We start from the raw sequence: 21,516 nt of genomic DNA, 5'->3' as shown, positions 1-21,516 counted from the left end.
GTATAATTCTCTTGTCTCTTTCCGATTGTCCAAATTGTATGCGTTCCATTAAGTATGATGGCTCCTTCGTACTTAAAATTGTATGCAGAAATATGAGACTCCTGTATTTCAGATACTTGTCAAACGACATATTAAATATTTTATTCGCGAATTCAGAGATCCGATCGCTGCGCTTTTTATTAAATACATATCTTGCAATATTGTTAAACGTGACATTCAGTTTGCAGTGGTCGGTATAGTCACAACTATAAAAGACTTCAGAGCCGTACAGTAGAGCTGGGATGAGGTATGATTTTGCAAGTAACATGCGAATTTCCATGGGGGTGGTGGTGTGTACAGTCCAGAGATTCCGTAGCATCCCGTAAACTTTTCCGGCTGCCGTATTTATGTGGTTTGACCATGATAGTTGTTCATTGAATACCACACCAAGATTTGATGCCGAACAAACGTACTCAATTACAGATCCCTTGATTTTTAAGTGATCGATATCACTTTGACGTTTGTTTCTTGCAATGTGAATACATTTTGATTTAGAGGGATTTATTTTTAATTTGTTGTTTTCAGCCCAGGTTGAGATGTGATTCAGATCATCATTTATTTTATTAATTGTTGCTTGCAAATTCTTTGAGTTCGATCCCAAATACAGTTGTACATCATCAGCATAAATATGTAATTGACAATGTCTCAAAGTGTCCGGTAGATCATTGATGTAAATACAAAATAGTAGAGGTCCCAAAACTGATCCTTGAGGCACACCATTGTTTACTGGTAACTCTGACGAAAACTTATTGTTATGACAAACAATTTGTGATCTATTACTCAAGTATGAATTAACTAGACGGCAAGCAGATGTGGAGAAGTTAAATAGTTTTTCAAGTTTTTTTAGGAGAATCGAATGGTTTACGGTGTCGAATGCTTTGCTGTGGTCCAAAAGTATAAGAAATGAATCTTGTCTATTGTCCATGTTAGATCTTAGGTCTTCAGCGACATTTATAAGAGCGGTGACACAGCTTCTGTTTTTCCTAAATCCGGATTGATGCTCAGTTAACAATTTGTTTTTAGAAACGTAATCATTTATTTGTTTATAGATCAAACTTTCCATAACTTTAGATATTAAAGGCAATAATGCTATTGGGCGGAAATCTTTGTTCGATTTAGGTAGTGGAATGATTTTGGCTCGTTTCCACGAGTCAGGAAAAACAGACTTGAGAAGTACCGTATTTAATATGAATTTTATGCAAGGCAGTAACGATGGCAATATTATTCTTAAAAGCTTAGGATCAATACCGTCCAGTCCTTCTGCATTCGAAGTAATCTCTCTGAAAGTTGAGCAAACTTCATCTTGTTGAACACATCTAAAAGAAAATGCATCTTCATTCTGTACTGTATGTAAGTTTGAATAGAAATTGTCGCAACTCAAAACAGAGTTATCACCAACAAATTTTGAATTTAACTCGTCGATATCAATGTCAACATTTGCATTAGATCTGGAATTCTGCCCAATACCGATTTCGCGTATTTTCGCCCACTTAGCTTTGCTGCTTACTGCTGTAGAGAATTTATATTTGTAGTAATTAGATTTAGCCTTTTGTATATTTATTGCGACTTCTCGTCTATCACATTTGAATTGTTTGTAGAGTTCTGACGTTTTGTATTTTTTCCATCTTTTATAGCTAGCATCTCGTTTGCATATGAGGTGTTTGATGTGGTTGTTAAACCAAGGTTTCTCCTTATGTTTTGGTGAAAAAGTTTTAATGGGCACACATTCATTCAAAAGCAGATTACATTTTTCTTGAAGAAAATGTACTTGATCATTAACATTTGCAATCTCATAAAGATCATTCCAATTTATATTGCATATGTGCTGGTTTAAAATTTCATAATTAATTTTGGTGAAATCCCGATATGAAATAGTTTCATTAACATTGGGAACATCGATGTCGTAGACCATGTAAAGAAGATCATGTTTTGAAAACATTGGCGCAGATAGTTGATTTATGAAAGTACGGTGTTCAGAGGTGATGACGTCGGGCGGTTTGCTGATGGAGACAATTTTAGGGAGATGATCTACCCCAGGAGACTCGACGATTTGCCAGGTGACGCCGTATGTTAGACCTGGTGCTACAATGGTTATGTCTGATGAACTGTGGCACTCTCTGATAGGGATGTCCTCATTGGCGAATCAACCAAAACCAAGCCCCCTAAGACCAATCGCTTACGACCTTCGGTGCGACTATAACTCGGCAGTTCCACAATTGAATGGGACGCTAGATCCAGATATTCAACAGACTGGCGCAGCGGTAAAGCTAGTCCCCCACCTCCACGAGGGAATCTTGCATTCTAATGACGAAAACGGCTACTCAATGAGGGCTGTGTTCACGAAACATGCAGCTGCAAGTTTTTGTCGTAGCCCCTACATGAAAGTGTCCAGAGCATCCCTTGAGATGCAGCGCGACATCTATTGCATTTCACCGTCCCGGCACGAACTAAAAGAATTCGGAGCTGGAATTCCTGTATTACAAATTTCCCCAAATGACAATCGTTAAATTGGCAAACAGGGTTGTAATTTATAATGGACATTCTTGAACTTTGGAGCAAGTTGCATGTTTGCAGTGTTAAGCCGTCCACCTTGCACTCAGAAGTTCTGCCGTTCAATTCCTAACCAGAACATCAAAATGTTCGGCTGTAGCAAATTCCCTCAGCGTAATGTTGGCTTACATTTCTTTAGTATTTCAGCCATGTAAATCTTCTCTACAAGTGATGTCGTAAGACACGACGTTCGGACTCAGCGATACAAAGTAGGTCTCATACCTTTGAGCCAATATGAATCGGCGTATATTCATTGATATGAGAGAAGTCTCTCTTGTGCCTTCGGGGATGTTGTGGGAACATATGTATGTATGTTTGTTTTTTTGTTTTATTTTTACAACAAATAAATAAATAAATACAGAACTCCGGAACTTTCTTCTATCATAAACCTTTTTCGATAATATGTCCTGCACCATAGGAACAGCGTCAGCGTTAGATACCATTCATTAATTTCCAATCAATTGACTGAGTTGCAATATGTCTACATAAAACCTTTCCGTCAAATATAAATACATACACAAAATGTATAACACATACATATGTATGTATGTATCTGTTTATATTCACACCCACATACCGGAGGACCACCAGACAGACATTGATGGGAGTGTAAATGATGCTTTTATCAATTAATAATTTTTCTTCTCTTCTGTTCTCTGCTACAAAAAATTAATTACAATAATTGTGGCATTTAATGAATTTAATGTACGCAATGTGTGTTTGATGAGTGGGTATATAATCAAATGCAAACGGATAGATGTGTATATGTATGGATCTGCAGGATACCATTTACATAAATATATACATATGTACAATAAAAATACTAAAATAAAAACACTGTTTTATATTTTTGAAAATGTTGTTCGATGATAGCAAGAAATTTTCTCAAATGTATTAAACAGGCCATGATTAGTCCCAGAAAAGACTAATTGCTAAATAAAAAATAATTAAAAAATAAGCTACAGTTCTTTATTTATAAATGCCCTAAAAACTAGAAAACTATTTTTCGCTTAGCATCAAGTAGTATATTCTCCTTCATGATGTAATCTCTCAAATAAAACGCTTGCCGTTTCATTTTGTCACCATCTTTGATTTAAATGCAAGCGTTTGAGAGATTCCATCATGCAGAAAAACATACTACTTGCTGCTAAGCGAAAATATAAAAATAAAACACTGTAGAGTATTTTTTTTTTAATTATTTTTTAATCTTAACAGTTTAGTAATTACAATTTTTTTACCTCTGATAACCCGTAACCAAATTACAGTCAATGTTGGCCGAAAATGTAGATATAACCTTTAAAATGCCTGAAATCGGGAGGTACTGTTATAAGGGGGCTATACCAAAAACTGAACCTATGTCCACAATTTTTGTGTGGGGTGTACCTTTGGTGGCTGTACCTTTGGGAACCCTAAATGCCATATTACAGCCAATCCGGGGTAAGAATGAAGATAAAATACTCCAAATACCTGAAATCGGGTGGTACCGTTATATGGGGGCCATAGGAAAAAAGTGGAACCATGTTGGTTTTGGTTTCATATTCCTGTATTGTCATCTTAATCTGAAAAGTGTGCAAAGTTTTAGTTCGATTGGTCAACTGCAACTTTGTTAAAAATGTGTTTTTATATTTGAACTATACAAACAGGAAACAAAGCAAGTTAAATAAAACACTCCATAAATACATACCTTGTGTAGGCTATTTCTGAAAGAAAGGTTGCTTTTATATGCCATATCTGAATTCAAGAGCGCTTCTACAGACCCTTTCTAAAAGAAAGAGTGCTTCCTTCTGGAAAAAAATATTTTTTAGGACAAGTGAATTTTTTAAAAAAATATTTTTTAGGGATTATGGATTTTTTGAAAAGTACATTTTAGGGCTCGGGGATTTTTTAAAAAATAAGTTTAGGGCTCCAAGAATTTTTAAAAAATATTTTTTAGGCCTCGTGGTATTTTTAAAAATATTGTTTAGGTCTCATGTATCTTTTTAAAAATTTTTTAAGCCTCGTTGATTTAAAAAAAAAAAATATTTTTTAGGTCTCGTGGAGTTTTTATTATTATATTATTATTATATTTTTATTAGTAGATTTTAAAAAAAATATTTTTTAGAGCTCTTGAATTTTTTAAGAAAATAACTTTAAGAGTTTCTGTATTTTTTAAAAAATATTTTAGGGCTCGTGGATTTTTAAAAAATATTTTTAGAGCTCGTGGATTTTTAAAAAATATTTTTAGAGCTCGTGGATTTTTTCAAAAACTATTTTTAAGGACTTGTCGATTTTTTAAATATTTTTAGGACTCGTGGATTATTTAAATTTTTTTTTTAGGACTCTTGGATTCTTTTAAAAATTTTTTAGAGCTCGTGGAATTTTTAAAAAATATTTTTTGGAGATCCTGGATTTTTTAACAAATATTTTTTGGAGATCTTGGATTTTTTAACAAATTGGGGATTATTTTAAAAATATTGTTTAGGCGTAATGGATTAAAAAAAAATTAAGCCTCGTGGATTTTTTATTAGTTTTTAGGGCTGGAACATTTTTTAATTATTTTTTAGTCTTCGTGGAGTTTTTGAAAAATATTTTTAAGAGCTCATGGATTTTAAAAAATAAAAATATTTTTTATGCCTCGCGGATTTTTTAAATATCTTTTCTTATTCTTCTTTTATCCTTCATTCCCTGTGGAGCATAGGGCCTGAACCATCCATTTATATCGGACTCTGTTGTGCGATGCTTGACTGACGTCGTTCCATGAATAGTTTGCTGCTTGAAGTTCTGCGTCGTTCGACCTTCTCTTCCTTTTAACTGGTGCACCAACACGCCGCCCTCTACTCTGTGGATTCCAAAGAATATTTTTAGGGCTCGTGGATTTCTTAAAAACTATTTTTTAGAGCTCGTGGATTTTTTATAAAATATTTCTTAGAGCTCGTGCATTTCTTAAAATATATTTTTTAGTGCTCGTGGATTTAAAACAAATTTTAGAGCTCGTGCATTTCTTAAAATATATTTTTTAGTGCTCGTGGATTTAAAACAAATTTTAGAGCTCGTGGATTTAAAAAAATTTTAGAGCTCGTGGATTTTTTCAAAAATCTTTCAAAAATTATTTTTTAGAGCTCGTGGATTTTTTAAACAATATTTTTAGAGCTCGTGGATTTAAAAAAATTTTAGAGCTCGTGGATTTTTTATAAAATATTTCTTAGAGCTCGTGCATTTCTTAAAATTTATTTTTTAGTGCTCGTGGATTTAAAACAAATTTTAGAGCTCGTGGATTTAAAAAAATTTTAGAGCTCGTGGATTTTTTCAAAAATCTTTCAAAAATTATTTTTTAGAGCTCGTGGATTTTTTAAAAAATATTTTTAGAGCTCGTGGATTTAAAAAAATTTTAGAGCTAGTGGATTTTTTATAAAATATTTCTTAGAGCGCGTGCATTTCTTAAAATATATTTTTTAGTGTTCGTGGATTTTTTAAAAAATATTTTTAGAGCTCGTGGATTTAAAAAAATTTTAGAGCTAGTGGATTTTTTATAAAATATTTCTTAGAATGCGTGCATTTCTTAAAATATATTTTTTAGTGTTCGTGGATTAAAAAAAAAATTTAGAGCTCGTGGATTTAAAAAAAATGTAGAGCTCGTAGAACTCGTGGATTCTTTTAAAAATTATTTTTTAGAGCTCGTGGATTTTTATAAAAATATTTTTTAGATCTCGTGGAATTTTTAAAAAAAATATTTTTAGAGCTCGTGTTTTTTTTAAAAAATATTTTTTAGAGCTCGTGGATTTTTTAAAAAATATTTTTTAGAGCTCTTGGAGTTTTTAAAAAATATTTTTTAGAGCTCATGGGTTTTTAAAAAAAATATTTTTTTGGAGCTCGTGGATTTTTTAAAAAATATTTATTAGAGCTCTTGGAGTTTTTAAAAAATATTTTTTAGAGCTCATGGGTTTTTTAAAAAAATATTTTTTTGGAGCTCGTGGATTTTTTAAAATATTTTTTAGAGCTCTTGGATTTAAAAAAATTTCAGAGCTCGTGGATTTTTTCAAAAATCTTTCAAAAATTATTTTTTAGAGCTCGTGGATTTTTTAAAAAATATTTTTTAGGGCTTTGGGGGTTTATTTTTAAAAAAAAAATTAGAGCACTTGGATTTTTAAAAAAAGTATTTTTTAGAGCTCTTGGAATTTTTAAAAAATATTTTTTAGAGCGTTGGGGGTTTTTTTAAAAAAGAATGTTTAGAGTTCGTGGATTTTGTAAAAAATGTTTTATAGAGCTAGTGGATTTTTTTAAGAAAATCATCATATTTTTGACTAGTTAGTGGGATATCAGGATAAACACAATGGATCGCTGGGGCTGTCAACAATCAACGGCAGCTGCGCATCCTATCACCTAACTTGACCTAACCTAACAGAAGCTTCTCAATTCATCAATCTATATATATAAAAGAGCAGTGAGGTGAGGTATTCACCGACTGACTGACTGACTGATTCATCAGCGCCCAGACGAAACCGCTGAAGCTAGAAAGTTGAAATTTTGGGTGTAGGTTGCTGTTGGTGTGTAGGGGTGAGATAAGGCTGGGTTTTTGGAAATTCGACCTAGAAGTGTACGAAAAGTTCTAAAAGGTACTAAATATGGTATCCTTTGTATTAGGCAAACAGTAAGAGCTAGAACTCTGAAATATGGAATGAGGATCACTGATGGAGAGTTAGAAAGATGTGCCAAAGGGTTTGTGGAAATTCGAACTATAAGTGTACGAAAAGTACTAAAATTTACAAAATTTAGTACCAATTGTATATTTTGAACGGATGTAGCTAGAATCATGGAATTTGGTATGGAAATCAAGGTTGGGAAGTGGTGTTGATGTAATTAAATGGTTTTGGAAAATCGTACTAATGTGTACGAAAAGTACTAAATGGTACTAAATTAAGTACAACTTGGATTTGGGTGAACGGATAGAGCTGGAATCCTGAAATTTGGAATGAGGGCCACTGATGAAGAGTAACAATGAAAGGTTTTTGGAAATTCGAACTTTAAGGGTACGAAAAGTACTAAATGGTACTAAATTTAGTACAATTTGGATTTGTGTGAACGGATGGAGCTGGAATCCTGAAATTTGAAATTACGGTCAATTGTATAGAGTAACGAAGAAAACTTTTTGGAAATTCGAACTATAAGTGCACGAATAGTACTAAATGGTACTAAATTTAGTACAATTTAGATTTGGGTGAATGGATAGAGCTGGAATACAGACATTTGGAATGAGGGTCACTGATAAAGAGTAACAATGAAAGGTTTTTGGAAATTCCAACTATAAGGGTACGAAAAGTACTAAATGGTACTAAATTTAGTACAATTTTGATTTGGGTGAACGGATTGAGCTGGAATCCTGAAATTTGGAATGAGGATCACTAATGAAGAGTAAAAATTAAAGGTTTTTGGAATTAGAACTATAAGTGTACGAAAAGTACTAAATGGTACTAAATTTAGTACAATTTGAATTTGGGTGAACGGATAGAGCTGGAATCCTGAAATTTGTAATGAGGGTCACTGATGGAGAGTAAAAAAGAAAGGTTTTTAGAAATTCGAACTATAAGTGCACGAAAAGTACTAAATGGTACTAAATTTAGTACAATTTGGGTTTTGGTTTAACGGATAGAGCGGGAATACAAACATTTGGAATGAGGGTCACTGATGAAGAGTAACAATGAAAGGTTTTTGGAAATTCGAACTATAAGGATACGAAAAGTACTAAATGGTACTAAATTTAGTAAAATTTTGATTTGGGTAAACGGATTGAACTGGAATACAGACATTTGGAATGAGTGTCATTGATGAAGAGTAACAATGAAGGTTTTTGTAAACTCCAACTATAAGGGTACGAAAAGTACTAAATGGTACTAAATTTTGTACAATTTAGATTTGGATGAATGGATAGAGCTGGAATCCTGAAATTTGAAATTAGGGTCAGTGGTGGAGAGTAACAAAGAAAGGTTTTTGTAAATTCGAACTAAAAGTGCACGAAAAGTTCTAAATGGTACTAAATTTAGTACAATTTGGATTTGGGTGAACGGATTGAGCTTGAATCCTGAAATTTGTAATGAGGGCCACTGATGAAGAGTAACAATGAAAGGTTTTTGGAAATTCGAACTTTAAGGGTACGAAAAGTACTAAATGGTACTAAATTTAGTACAATTTGGATTTGTGTGAACGGATGGAGCTGGAATCCTGAAATTTGAAATTACGGTCAATTGTATAGGGTAACGAGAAAACTTTTTGGAAATTCGAACTATAAGTGCACGAATAGTACTAAATGGTACTAAATTTAGTACAATTTAGATTTGGGTGAATGGATAGAGCTGGAATACAGACATTTGGAATGAGGGTCACTGATAAAGAGTAACAATGAAAGGTTTTTGGAAATTCCAACTATAAGGGTACGAAAAGTACTAAATGGTACTAAATTTAGTACAATTTTGATTTGGGTGAACGGATTGAGCTGGAATCCTGAAATTTGGAATGAGGATCACTAATGAAGAGTAAAAATTAAAGGTTTTTGGAATTAGAACTATAAGTGTACGAAAAGTACTAAATGGTACTAAATTTAGTACAATTTGAATTTGGGTGAACGGATAGAGCTGGAATCCTGAAATTTGTAATGAGGGTCACTGATGGAGAGTAAAAAAGAAAGGTTTTTAGAAATTCGAACTATAAGTGCACGAAAAGTACTAAATGGTACTAAATTTAGTACAATTTGGGTTTTGGTTTAACGGATAGAGCGGGAATACAAACATTTGGAATGAGGGTCACTGATGAAGAGTAACAATGAAAGGTTTTTGGAAATTCGAACTATAAGGATACGAAAAGTACTAAATGGTACTAAATTTAGTAAAATTTTGATTTGGGTAAACGGATTGAACTGGAATACAGACATTTGGAATGAGTGTCACTGATGAAGAGTAACAATGAAGGTTTTTGTAAACTCGAACTATAAGGGTACGAAAAGTACTAAATGGTACTAAATTTTGTACAATTTAGATTTGGATGAATGGATAGAGCTGGAATCCTGAAATTTGAAATTAGGGTCAGTGGTGGAGAGTAACAAAGAAAGGTTTTTGTAAATTCGAACTAAAAGTGCACGAAAAGTTCTAAATGGTACTAAATTTAGTACAATTTGGATTTGGATGAACGGATTGAGCTTGAATCCTGAAATTTGTAATGAGGGCCACTGATGAAGAGTAACAATGAAAGGTTTTTGGAAATTCGAACTTTAAGGGTACGAAAAGTACTAAATGGTACTAAATTTAGTACAATTTGGATTTGTGTGAACGGATGGAGCTGGAATCCTGAAATTTGAAATTACGGTCAATTGTATAGAGTAACGAAGAAAACTTTTTGGAAATTCGAACTATAAGTGCACGAATAGTACTAAATGGTACTAAATTTAGTACAATTTAGATTTGGGTGAATGGATAGAGCTGGAATACAGACATTTGGAATGAGGGTCACTGATAAAGAGTAACAATGAAAGGTTTTTGGAAATTCCAACTATAAGGGTACGAAAAGTACTAAATGGTACTAAATTTAGTACAATTTTGATTTGGGTGAACGGATTGAGCTGGAATCCTGAAATTTGGAATGAGGATCACTAATGAAGAGTAAAAATTAAAGGTTTTTGGAATTAGAACTATAAGTGTACGAAAAGTACTAAATGGTACTAAATTTAGTACAATTTGAATTTGGGTGAACGGATAGAGCTGGAATCCTGAAATTTGTAATGAGGGTCACTGATGGAGAGTAAAAAAGAAAGGTTTTTAGAAATTCGAACTATAAGTGCACGAAAAGTACTAAATGGTACTAAATTTAGTACAATTTGGGTTTGGGTGAACGGATAGAACGGGAATACAAACATTTGGAATGAGGGTCACTGATGAAGAGTAACAATGAAAGGTTTTTAGAAATTCGAACTATAATAGCACGAATAGTACTAAATGGTACTAAATTAGTAAAATTTTGATTTGGGTGAACGGATTGAACTGGAATACAGACATTTGGAATGAGTGTCACTGATGAAGAGTAACAATGAAGGTTTTTGTAAACTCGAACTATAAGGGTACGAAAAGTACTAAATGGTACAAAATTTTGTACAATTTGGATTTGGATGAATGGATAGAGCTGGAATCCTGAAATTTAAATTAGGGTCAGTGGTGGAGAGTAACAAAGAAAGGTCTTTGTAAATTCGAACTAAAAGTGCACGAAAAGTTCTAAATGGTACTAAATTTAGTACAATTTGGATTTGGGTGAACGGATTGAGCTTGAATCCTGAAATTTGTAATGAGGGTCACTGATGGAGATTAACAAAGAAAGGTTTTTAGAAATTCGAGCTATAAGTGCACGAAAAGTACTAAATGATACTAAATTTAGTACAATTTGGATTTAGGTGAACGGATAGAGCTGAGATATGAAAGTACATTTCGGAAAATCGTGTACGAAAAGTTCTAAATGGTACAAAATTTGGTACCTTTTGGTATTTGCTATATGGTAGAGAATTTTGAACAATTTGGGACTTTGTAAAGGGTAGAACTGGAATTTTGAAATTCGGTACTAGATTAGCAATTGGTGTTTAGAGTGGAGGTAGGGAGGAGGTTTTGAAAATTCGTACATATTTATACAAAAAGTACTAAATAGTACTATAATGGGTTTCAGGAGAACAGATAAAGCTGGAAAAGTGAATTGGGGTTAGGATATATGTTGAATATAAGGAAGTAATCTTTTAAAATACACTAAGTCGAGAGGTACCGTTATATGGGGATATACGAAAACGTGGATTTTTATGGTCATTTTGGATTTTTATGACCATTTTGAATGCCGAAAATTTAACGGACCTATTCGGGTGCTGGGCGAAACCGCTAAAACTAGAACCTTGCATTGTAAATGTGCGTGATTGTTGTTGTGAAGGCGTGAGATAAAGTTTAGTGTTTGGAAATTCGTACTGGAAGGGAATGCTGTGTTAGTGAAGGGTTAAAATCATGAGTCAAATCTGAAATTTGCAATGTGATACGTAGTTTTGGAAAATATGGTAGTTGTGTAGGGATGCGATACTTCAGATTTTTTTTTTTTGTAAATTCTGACTACAATCGAAAAAAATATTGGTAATAAAAATAGGTCTTAGTACAACAGAATCTCCAGTATTCACCATTCCCGTATTAAATATTGTTTATATATATTTTGTTCCCTTCCCGCATACGAAGTAGCGGGCATTTGCTAGTTTGGATATAAATGCCAGCATACAACTCGAGTAGTGTGATTTTAAAAACGACATATGAATCGGTAAGCCAACAAACTAACAAATTGTAATCTAGTGTTCTATGACATGAATATAAAATGATAAATACTAATATAATGTTTATGTATATATGTCAGTGTGTGTAGTACACATTTGTTGTAATTATCGTAAAAATGATAGAGGAAACAGTGGTAGACTTTCCCACACATTTTATATCATTTATATCAACATTAATTTACATATATGTGTATGTGCTGTTTAACCTCACCTTATTATGATAATACGCGTTTAACCGATAGTTAATTGTAACGAATGGTCAGTTAGGTTTATTTTTTTGTTTCCTACATTGAGTTCATTTTGTGGTTAAGCGGGTCTTTATTTATGCGAAATGTTTATTATTTGTTATCAATGTTAAATGTTAATTAAAACGAAGTAAAATAAAGTTTTCTTCGGAACTGGGATATAACAAAGTGTATAAAAAATTTATACATAACATACCACGCATAAATAACTTTTTTTTTTTTTCATTTTCGAATAACAATCAAATCCATTGTTGTCATGGCACTCACTTTTGCAGATGGACAACAGAAAAAAAACAATAAGTAATTTCCATTTTATGCAATCTTTCATAAAGTTATTGCATTCTTCTATTTTTTTATTGTTGTTCTTGTTGTTGTTGAGTCCAAAAAAGGTAATCAAGTTTTATGGTCATATTTTCCAACATTTTTCATTCAAGCTGTGCAATTGAGTTTGCTTCTGTGTGCACGTATGTGTGTGTGTGCCTCGAGATGATGAGGATGAAAATACGACGATAACAAGGATAATTCACCAAATACTGCTGTCACTAATTCAATTTTAAAAGCCTTAACGTGACTTCACATTCTACGTTGCCTCAGGGCACGCACACAATATCGCCCACATTTATACCCCAGTGACACTGCTGCCTGATACTTGACAAAACAAAGAAAATAAAACAGCACAAAGTCCTTGTAAACATTTGAGAGCTTAATTTTAAGAGCATCCATTCTAGTGTCAACCATAAAGGATAAAAAGGATATACATTTGAAAAACCAACTCAAAGTGCCTTTACAGAGTCGTCGTCGTCGTCGTCAGCATCATCGTTGTCGTGTTCATCAGCAAGAGGAGAGCAGACCAAAAGTATACTTAACCCCAAAATAGCGAAACCAAAATGAATATGAGGGGGAAATGTGTATGTATGTGTGTGGGTGGTAAATAATTGAATGGGAAGCAATACATTTGTGAGGTACCCTACCGAAAAAGCCGCCAATCTATCCCAACGTTATATAGACAATCCCACGGCGGCGGGTTCTTTGATTCCACATTGATCCGGAACTCAATGTACATATGTGTGTATTTGTATCGTTTATTTGTTTTGGGAGGGAATGCTAATTGGCATTGTTACAGAGTGTTTGTTCACCAATCATCGCTACAGAGATCTGCCCAATCCTTCTGATGTTCGGGTAGCAGCGAGGGCGATCCGAAACATGATCACTGTTGCAGGCGTTCGCTATATACATGCTGGTCGAATATCCAAAGTGAGACCAAACTTCCCGGCAGAGGCGACGGGATTTGCAAATGAGCGAAATGAGATCCGTCAAGCCAACCCCAGCGGGGTTGCATTAGATCTATTCCTGTCGCGAAGGAACAAGCACAATTTACAATGGATGATGCTGCCAATGCCATAATTAACGCTAAATCATACAAATCTATGGGCTCTCATGGAATCCATGGTACTACTGAAACAGCTAGATTAGCCGGAAGTTGAATATCTCAGTCCAGGACAGTCTTGGTGGCATTCGACTTATCAAAAGCCTTTGATACTGAGCAACCCACGCTGTTTGAGGACATTGAGCAGGCTACCCTCCGTCCAAAGTTTAAACGTAGGATAATCAGTTATATGTGTGGACGCCAGTCGTATGTTGAATTCAGGAACAAGAAGTCTTAAGCCCCATAGAGTGAAACAGGGAGTTCCCCAAGGCGACGTACAGAGGTGAGCACTGACTTGAATGTTATGGTCAATGGTAGCAGATTTCCGAGATATAGGAACCAGATCTTCAAGCCCCTAACAGGCAACATTTGAAGAGCAGATAAAGAAATCTTGTTGACCGCTTATAACGCGATAGGTCGGTTTGTAGTAAGCTGTGCGCTAAGGTGTCCTTATGAACTTTTCCAAAGGAAAAGGTACTTCTTAAGACCCTTTCTAAATTATAGGGTGCTTATTATGGCTCTTTTCAAAGGATGCTTCAAAGGAATGACTGCTCCTTAAGACTTAAAATTATTAAAATTAAAATTATTTACAAAGGAAAGGGTGCTTCTTAAGACCATTTTCAAAGGATAGGGTGCTTCTTAAGACCATTTCCAAAGGAAAGGGTGCTTCTTAAGACCATTTTCAAAGGAAAGGGTGTTTCTTAAGACCATTTCTAAAGGAAAGGGTGCTTCTTAAGACCATTTCCAAAGGAAAGGGTGCTTCTTAGGACCATTTCGAAAGGCAAGGGTGCTTCTTAAGACCATTTCCAAAGGAATGGGTGCTTCTTAAGACCATTTCCAAAGGAATGGGTGCTTCTTAAGACCATTTCCAAAGGAAAGGGTGCTTCTTAAGACTATTTCCAAAGGAAATGGAGCTTCTTAAGACCATTTGCAAAAGAATAGGGTGCTTCTTAAGACCATTTCCAAAGGATAGGTTGCTTCCTAAGACCATTTCCAAAGGATGGGGTGCTTCTTAAGACCATTTTCAAAGGATAGGGTGCTTCTTTAGACCATTTCCAAAAGAAAGGATGTTTTTTAAGACCATTTCCAAAGGAAAGTGTGCTTCCTAAGACCATTTCCAAAAGGAAGGTTGCTTCTTAAGACCATTTCCAAAGGAAAGGGTGTTTCTTAAGACCATTTCTAAAGGAAAGGGTGCTTCTTAAGACCATTTCCAAAAGAAAGGTGGATTCTTAAGACCATTTCCAAAGGAAAGGGTGCTTCTTAAAACCATTTCCAAAGGAAAGGGTGCTTCTTAAGACCATTTCCAAAGGAAAGGATGCTTCTTAAGAACATTTCCAATGGAAAGGGTGCATCTTAAGAATATTTCCAATGGAAAGGGTGCTTTTTAAGACCATATCCAAAGGAAAGGGTGCTTCTTAAGACCATTTCCAAAGAAAAGGATGCTTCTTAAGAACATTTTCAAAGGAAATGGTGCTCCTTAAGACCATTTCCAAAGGAACGGGTGCATCTTAAGACCATTTCCAAAGGAAAAGGTGCTTCTTAAGAACATTTTCAAAGGAAAGGGTGCTTCTTAAGACCATTTCCAAAGGAAAGGGTGCTTCTTAAGACCATTTCTAAAGAAGCACCCGCTTAAGACCATTTCTAAAGAAGCACCCTCTTAAGACCATTTCCAAAGGAAATAATGCTTCTTAAGAAAGTTTCTAAAGTAAAGGGTCCTTCTTAAGACCATTTCCAAATAAAAAGGTGCTTCTTATGACCCTTTCCAGAGGAAAGGGTTCTTCTTATGACCCATTCCAATGGAAAGGCTGCTTCTTATAAACCTTTCCAAAGGAAGGGTTGCTTCTTATGAGCCTTTCCAATGGAGAGGTTGCTTCTTTTGACCCTATCCAATGAAAATGTTGCTTCTTATGACCCTTTCCAAAGGAAGTGGAGCTTCTTATGACCCTTTCCAAAGGAAATGTTTCATCCAAGGAAAAGGGTTCTTCTTATGACTTTTTCCAAAAGAAAGGGTACTTCTTATGACCCGTTCCAATGGAAGGGTTGCTTCTTATGACCCGTTCCAATGGAAGGGTTGCTTCTTATGACCTGTTCCAAAGGAAAGGCTTCATCTTATGACGCTTTCCAAAGAAAAGGGTGCGTCTTATGACTCTTTCCAAAGGAAAGGTTTCATCTTATGATGCTTTCCAAACTAAAGGGTTCTCCTTATGACCTTTACCAAAAGAAAGAGTGCTTCTTATGACCCGTTCCAATGGAAGGGCAGCTTCTTATGATCCGTTCCAAGGGAAATTGTGCTTTTTATGACCCTTTCCAATGGAAAGGCTGCTTCTTTTGACCCTTTCCAATCAAAATGTTGCTTCTTATGTCCCTTTCCAAAGGAAAAGTTGCTTCTTAAGGCACACTTGAACATACCCACAAAGGTTCCTCTCTACGTTGAGGTGATTCAGATGCCGCCAATCTAGATCTTTTGTAGAGTACCACCATTCACGTCAGCAAGCATCCTTTGTATGTATATCTGCTTGAGTATATTTGTATGTATCTGTGTTGTGACGATATCACAATGACAATCAAGCTTCATGATGGCATTTCAACCTCCCTCCGTCCTTCCAAGCCCTTTGCCTTAACCAAATAACTGACACAAAATTGGGTACTTAGTGCAGAAAAAACTTGATGTAAGACCATGTTAGATGTACAGAATATAAAATAATTCAACGACATTCAACATCACCAGCTAATGATACGGATTATGAGAATGTTACGAGCAAAAAATCTACATTGTTACTCACAAAAAAAGAAAACAGATTCTTAGAAAAATCACAACGGCAACAAAGAGGGCGGAATCCCACGGCTGGTTGGCAACCAATCATGAAAGGCCATGTCTTCCTTTTTTGCATTTTACCCCCACAAGGGTGAAAAATTGTTTTGTTACCCCTAATTTTTGTTGTGTGCTCTTTTATAGAGCTATGCTATGTTCATCCTTTTTCCTCTTATGTCCTTTATATTGTAGAAAAAAAGTTTAGTCCTTTTTTCATAACTGTAGAACATTCTAAGTGCTCTCGTTGTTAAGGATGTTGTTTTTAGAATTTTGTTTTTCTTTTCTTTCTAATTTTTTTCTTGTATAACTTTTTTATTAGTTCACTTAGAGTGTATCCCGCCCGACATTCTCTGCCTCTCTGCAGATTGTTCGGGTGACACATGTTTAACCATAATACCCTAATTTAAAAACATAAGTACGGAAAATATGTTCACATAATTTGTACTTTGCCAACAACTAATACTCTCGGTTGGCTAAATTAATGAACGTTTTAACTGTACGGAGGCATGTTAGGAATAAAAAAACGAGGGGCTTTATTAATGTTTTATGTATGGAAATGTAATATGAATTAAATGCATATTTTATTTTATGCCAGCATCTACGATCGATTCCTAAGTGAGTATTTTTCAGTCACGTAAAAGTCACCAAAGAAAATACAACAGATGACCTACCCAAGCCATTAACTCCGGCGAGGCCAGTCCTACGGCCGGTTGAAAAAGGAGGATGTCGCGAACCAATGACGTTAATGGACTATTCCACAGTACATATATGGGACGAGCGACATATGTATATATTAGGTGGTGATCTACCCAGAACACCTGTCTATACATATGTATTTTCCAAGGTTTGAACGGAGCCTCGTTGATACCTGGATGCCTTAACGATTAGTAGCCTTAGTGGTCAAGTTCTTGGTGTGTTAAGTATGCTATGCCTCAGTAGACATCAGTTCCTCCACAAATCAAAATCTCATAGATATACGATGATAAATCTTCGATTGGTGTATGTAGTTGTGGATGCCTTGGCACTCTCAGTACTCACTTCTATAAGTGCACCAACTTCACTATCCCGAACTTTTACCAAAAGGGGACACTGACAGCAACAGGTGTGGATGCCTTGGCACCCTCAGTCTTCACTTCTGCAAGTGCACCAACTTCACTATCCCGGACTTTTACCAAAAGGGACACTGACAACCAACCCCGCACTAATGTTGGCAGCAGCTCAAGCTGTGGTGTCACAAAGAAAAGGTCTGTAACTAAGGGCGGGACGTCATCTCGGAACAAGAGAACATAAACGACAGTCTCGACAGACAGCGCAAGGTACTCCACAATAGAGGAAAACGTCCCCCTAAATCTTAGGGAAGCGAACATGCCGGACGATATTTGGGATAATTTATCAGAAGAGGACATAAGCAATGCACACGATAGTGATCCATGTCTCCAACTCATGATACTTCACCCCAATATATTGAAAATAATGGAATACAGGAGAGGTAGAGGTTAATTAGTTCCGGAGATATCGCCCAAACTTGGAGAACTCGCTGTTTCACTTTATGGAGTTTGGACTTCTTATTCCTGAATTGCACGTACGACTGGGGTCCACTCATATAATTGATTATTCAATGTTTCAAACATGACCGGAGGGTAGTCTGCTTGACAGTATCAAAAGTTGACAGTATCAAAAGTTTTTGAGAAGTCGAGCGCGACCAAAACGGTGCTATCGCACTGCTTGTTCTGGTTAAGTCCTCGACTAATATGTGTTGAGATGACTGTTGTAGTACTTGTTTACGGAACCCATGATCGGCAACTGTACAATTCACTTTTGCTGGCATCCTTGACTGTCTTCAGTAGTGGAACCATCCTGCCCATTTTCCAGACTTCGGCAACGATGTTGGTGGTTAGCGACAGATAGAGAACTCCCGACTCACCTATCCGTTTCAGCATTATCGTGGTGATACCGTCAGTCTCTAACGCTCATCCAATGTAAATTGTGGTGGTTCCTCTTCGACAGGAAGAGATTTAATGCGACGTAGTACTCTTCTCTTGGCATTGTCACTCCCGGGGTGCTCTACTAACTGTTGATTAAAATAACTTGGGCACCTCTTCGGCGTAACGTCGCCAAACATCATATCTCACATTGGGTTTCCCTCCGTGCACACCATGTTAACGCAAATTTTTGAAGAAGAAGTGGACCGATGAGGCCCACCTTCGAAGTTGATGTTTAAGTCCAGTATTACAGCTGTAAGGTGCGAACAGACACCACACAAATGTTGGAAATCGGTAAGCTACAATCACAACATATAGCCACAGTATATTTGATTCAACTGGCCTAATTGCTTAATGAAAGGACTCTTCGTTCCGATAACATATCAGCACAATGGCAAAGTATTGCCCACCCCATGTAAACAGCCTCAAAATCAATTCTTCGATAACAGAGACCTCCAAGAAGGATGGAAAAAACTATATGTACAGAAGCCAGAATGAAGTCCGAAAATTCTGCCAAAGAGTGGGATGGCAAACTGATGGTATTGATACAGACACATCCTCCTGTAGAGACCAGCAAGGTCATTTGGTAACTGATACAGATAGTGTGCGGAGGATGTGGAAGGAGCATTTTTCCAAACTGTTAATACCATATACTAGATCCAATCGCAAAAAATGGTATTGAATGCCAGGCCACGATGTGGTAAAGACAGCAATAAATCGTCTGAAGAATAATAGAGCTGCAGGAAGCGATGGCCTACCAGCCGAGCTGTTCAACACCGCAGGCGACACGCTGATAAGGTGTATGCATCAGCTAGTTAGCACCATCTGGCGGGAAGAACGTCCACAAGAAAGCAGATAAGACTGTGTGCTCAGACTATAGGGGCATAAGTCTGCTTTCTTTGGCATATGAGGTAGTGTCTCGGATATAGTTTGAAAACTAAAGCCAATGGTCAATGAAATAATTAAAACCATACTAAGCGTCTTTGGACCAGGCAAACCAGCCATTGAAGATATACATATTTACCTTATGGCAAATCCTGGAAATATCAGATCGACACTTACCATTTTTTTCGAATTTTAAGCAGCCTTCGACGGCCCCCTACACTCAATGGTATTCCAGGCCATTCGGTCTTGTAAGATGACATTAACTGATAATCGGTCTTCAGTTAAAATAGGAAAGAACCTCTCCGAAGAATTAAGTACCAAAAGAGGTTTCAGACAAGGAGACGGCCTTTCGTGTAATATATTAAACATCCTTCTGGAAAAGGTTATACGAGATGCAGATGTTAAATGAAATCGCACAATTTACACCAATATCCACATTTTACTTGCTTACAGGGACGTACGCAGGGGGCCCGAAATGGTTTGGTCCGACAACATTTTTTGAGCTACTTTAACAAATTATTACTTTTTTTCTCTAAAATAATTTTTGTTTTTGAAATTTCAAATGAAAACTTATATTGTTCTGAAGGTTCTGTACTGAAAATGTACTTTATTAATAAGTTGTCTAAGAAATATTTAAACATTTATTGTTTGAATACTCTTTTTGAGAGAAGCTTCATTAAAACTGCATTCCTTCTTTATGCCATGCCAGTGTTTTGGAATTCTTTAATGAATATAAAGGTCTTGAGGATTTAAACCCCATTCAAAACGATTACAAGTTCAGTATTGTGCGGATTAGAAGTACATGAAATAAAATGTCTATTGGACAATATATACGACATATCAAGGGTTCTCCGTGGAGTATATCTCGAAAACCAATCAGAAAATTGTTTTACTGCATTAATAAAAATTTTGTTTTCCTATTTTATACCAACTTGTTGCTAAATAGTGGGAGAAAAGAATGCAGAAAAATTTATTGTTGTGCATCATAAAGTGATAACTTCTGCTATAAATAGCATGCCATCTGGATTTTCCTATCAGTACCAAATTTGTAGCTGAAAACAACCGTAAGCGAGATTAATGCTCAAAATTTGGTTATATGTTTTAAAATCTGCTGTAATTTGTATTGTATATCACTGTGTTCTTGAACCAACTTTAAATAAAAGAAGCTTACACCTGGGTTCATTGATGGTTCATAGATGAGAAAAATAAAAAACACAAAAAATCGTCGAAGCGGTTTTTAAATAAATCTAGGTCAATAAATCTCGCAAGCCCTACCAATATGGTACTAAAGAAAATGTTGTAGCTGTAAAAAATGCTCTACAAGATTGTTTTCTATGATGTTTTCGTAGGTTTTAACAGTTTTGATATATAGAAGTTCAATTTGGGACAATTCACTGACTGTATCGTCTCCTTATAAAACAATGTCATGACTGCAATTCACAACTTAAACTTATATATCTCAAAAATGGTACAACCTAGGAACAAATTATGAAAGCCAATCTTATAGGGAATTTTCACAGTTATAAGTTTTTGTATAGTCCCATTTCGATAAGACTTACCGTCTTCAAGCAAATCGTGAAAACCTAACAAAAAAAAAAATCTTAAAAATGTGACCCGAACTTCTATATCTCAAAAATGGTAAAACATACGAACAAATCAAAAAAATTTTCTTTAGCCCCATTTCGATAGGACTTCCGGTTTCCAAGCAAAATCGCGAAAACCTAAAATAAACCTAAAAATTTAAACTTTGGCCGTGATTTACTTAAAAATCCCTCCAGCGATTATTTCTTGTTTTTGGATTTATCTCATCTATAGACATTGAGAGAATCCGCAAAAACCTCCCAGTTGTAAGCTCCTTTCCCTGATATTGTAACCTCAACCGTTAGACTAACGATAAATAATGTTCTTAGACTAATCAAATATTTTGACAAAACCCGCCTCAAACAATTTGAGTCGACATATATCCCAGTTCGTCCGTCTGTCTGTCTTGAGCACACTATAACTCTCTAACAGATCAACATATTTGGTCCACATTTTGGATCTCCCAATACTTTGTTCAAAATACCTTATGGCAAATTCTTCCCCGGAAGACTTCAAAATGTTTCCCTAACATCTTGCGCACAATAACTCTCGAAAGTCCAAATCGATTTTTTCGGGACATAGATTAGGTTCGAAAATGGATTATATCGATTAACACCTTCAGGTACCACCAACATAAAATTTAAATTATCCGATTTGACCGAAACTTTCAACATCCTGAAATTACT

The 21,516-nt window shown here is 35.4% G+C and overlaps 1 protein-coding gene across 1 annotated transcript in view; it reads right to left on the bottom strand.

The window, feature by feature from the left end:
• The window catches only part of LOC141392833 (GTP-binding protein 10 homolog), a 112,635-nt gene extending 91,332 nt beyond the window's left edge, over positions 1-21,303 (bottom strand). Inside the window, exon 1 of the mRNA XM_073965806.1 lies at positions 21,294-21,303. The gene's annotated coding sequence lies outside the window, so the exon portion shown is untranslated. The remainder of the gene's footprint in view (positions 1-21,293) is intronic.
• Positions 21,304-21,516: the final 213 nt, after the last annotated feature.

The sequence above is a fragment of the Musca autumnalis genome, unplaced genomic scaffold, assembly GCF_047663935.1.
Source record: "Musca autumnalis isolate F117 unplaced genomic scaffold, ASM4766393v1 scaffold_2, whole genome shotgun sequence".
In the NCBI taxonomy this organism is placed as follows: Eukaryota; Metazoa; Arthropoda; class Insecta; order Diptera; family Muscidae; genus Musca; species Musca autumnalis.
The sequence above is the reverse complement of the archived record's forward strand: the minus strand, read 5'-3'. Positions and strand labels throughout refer to the sequence as shown.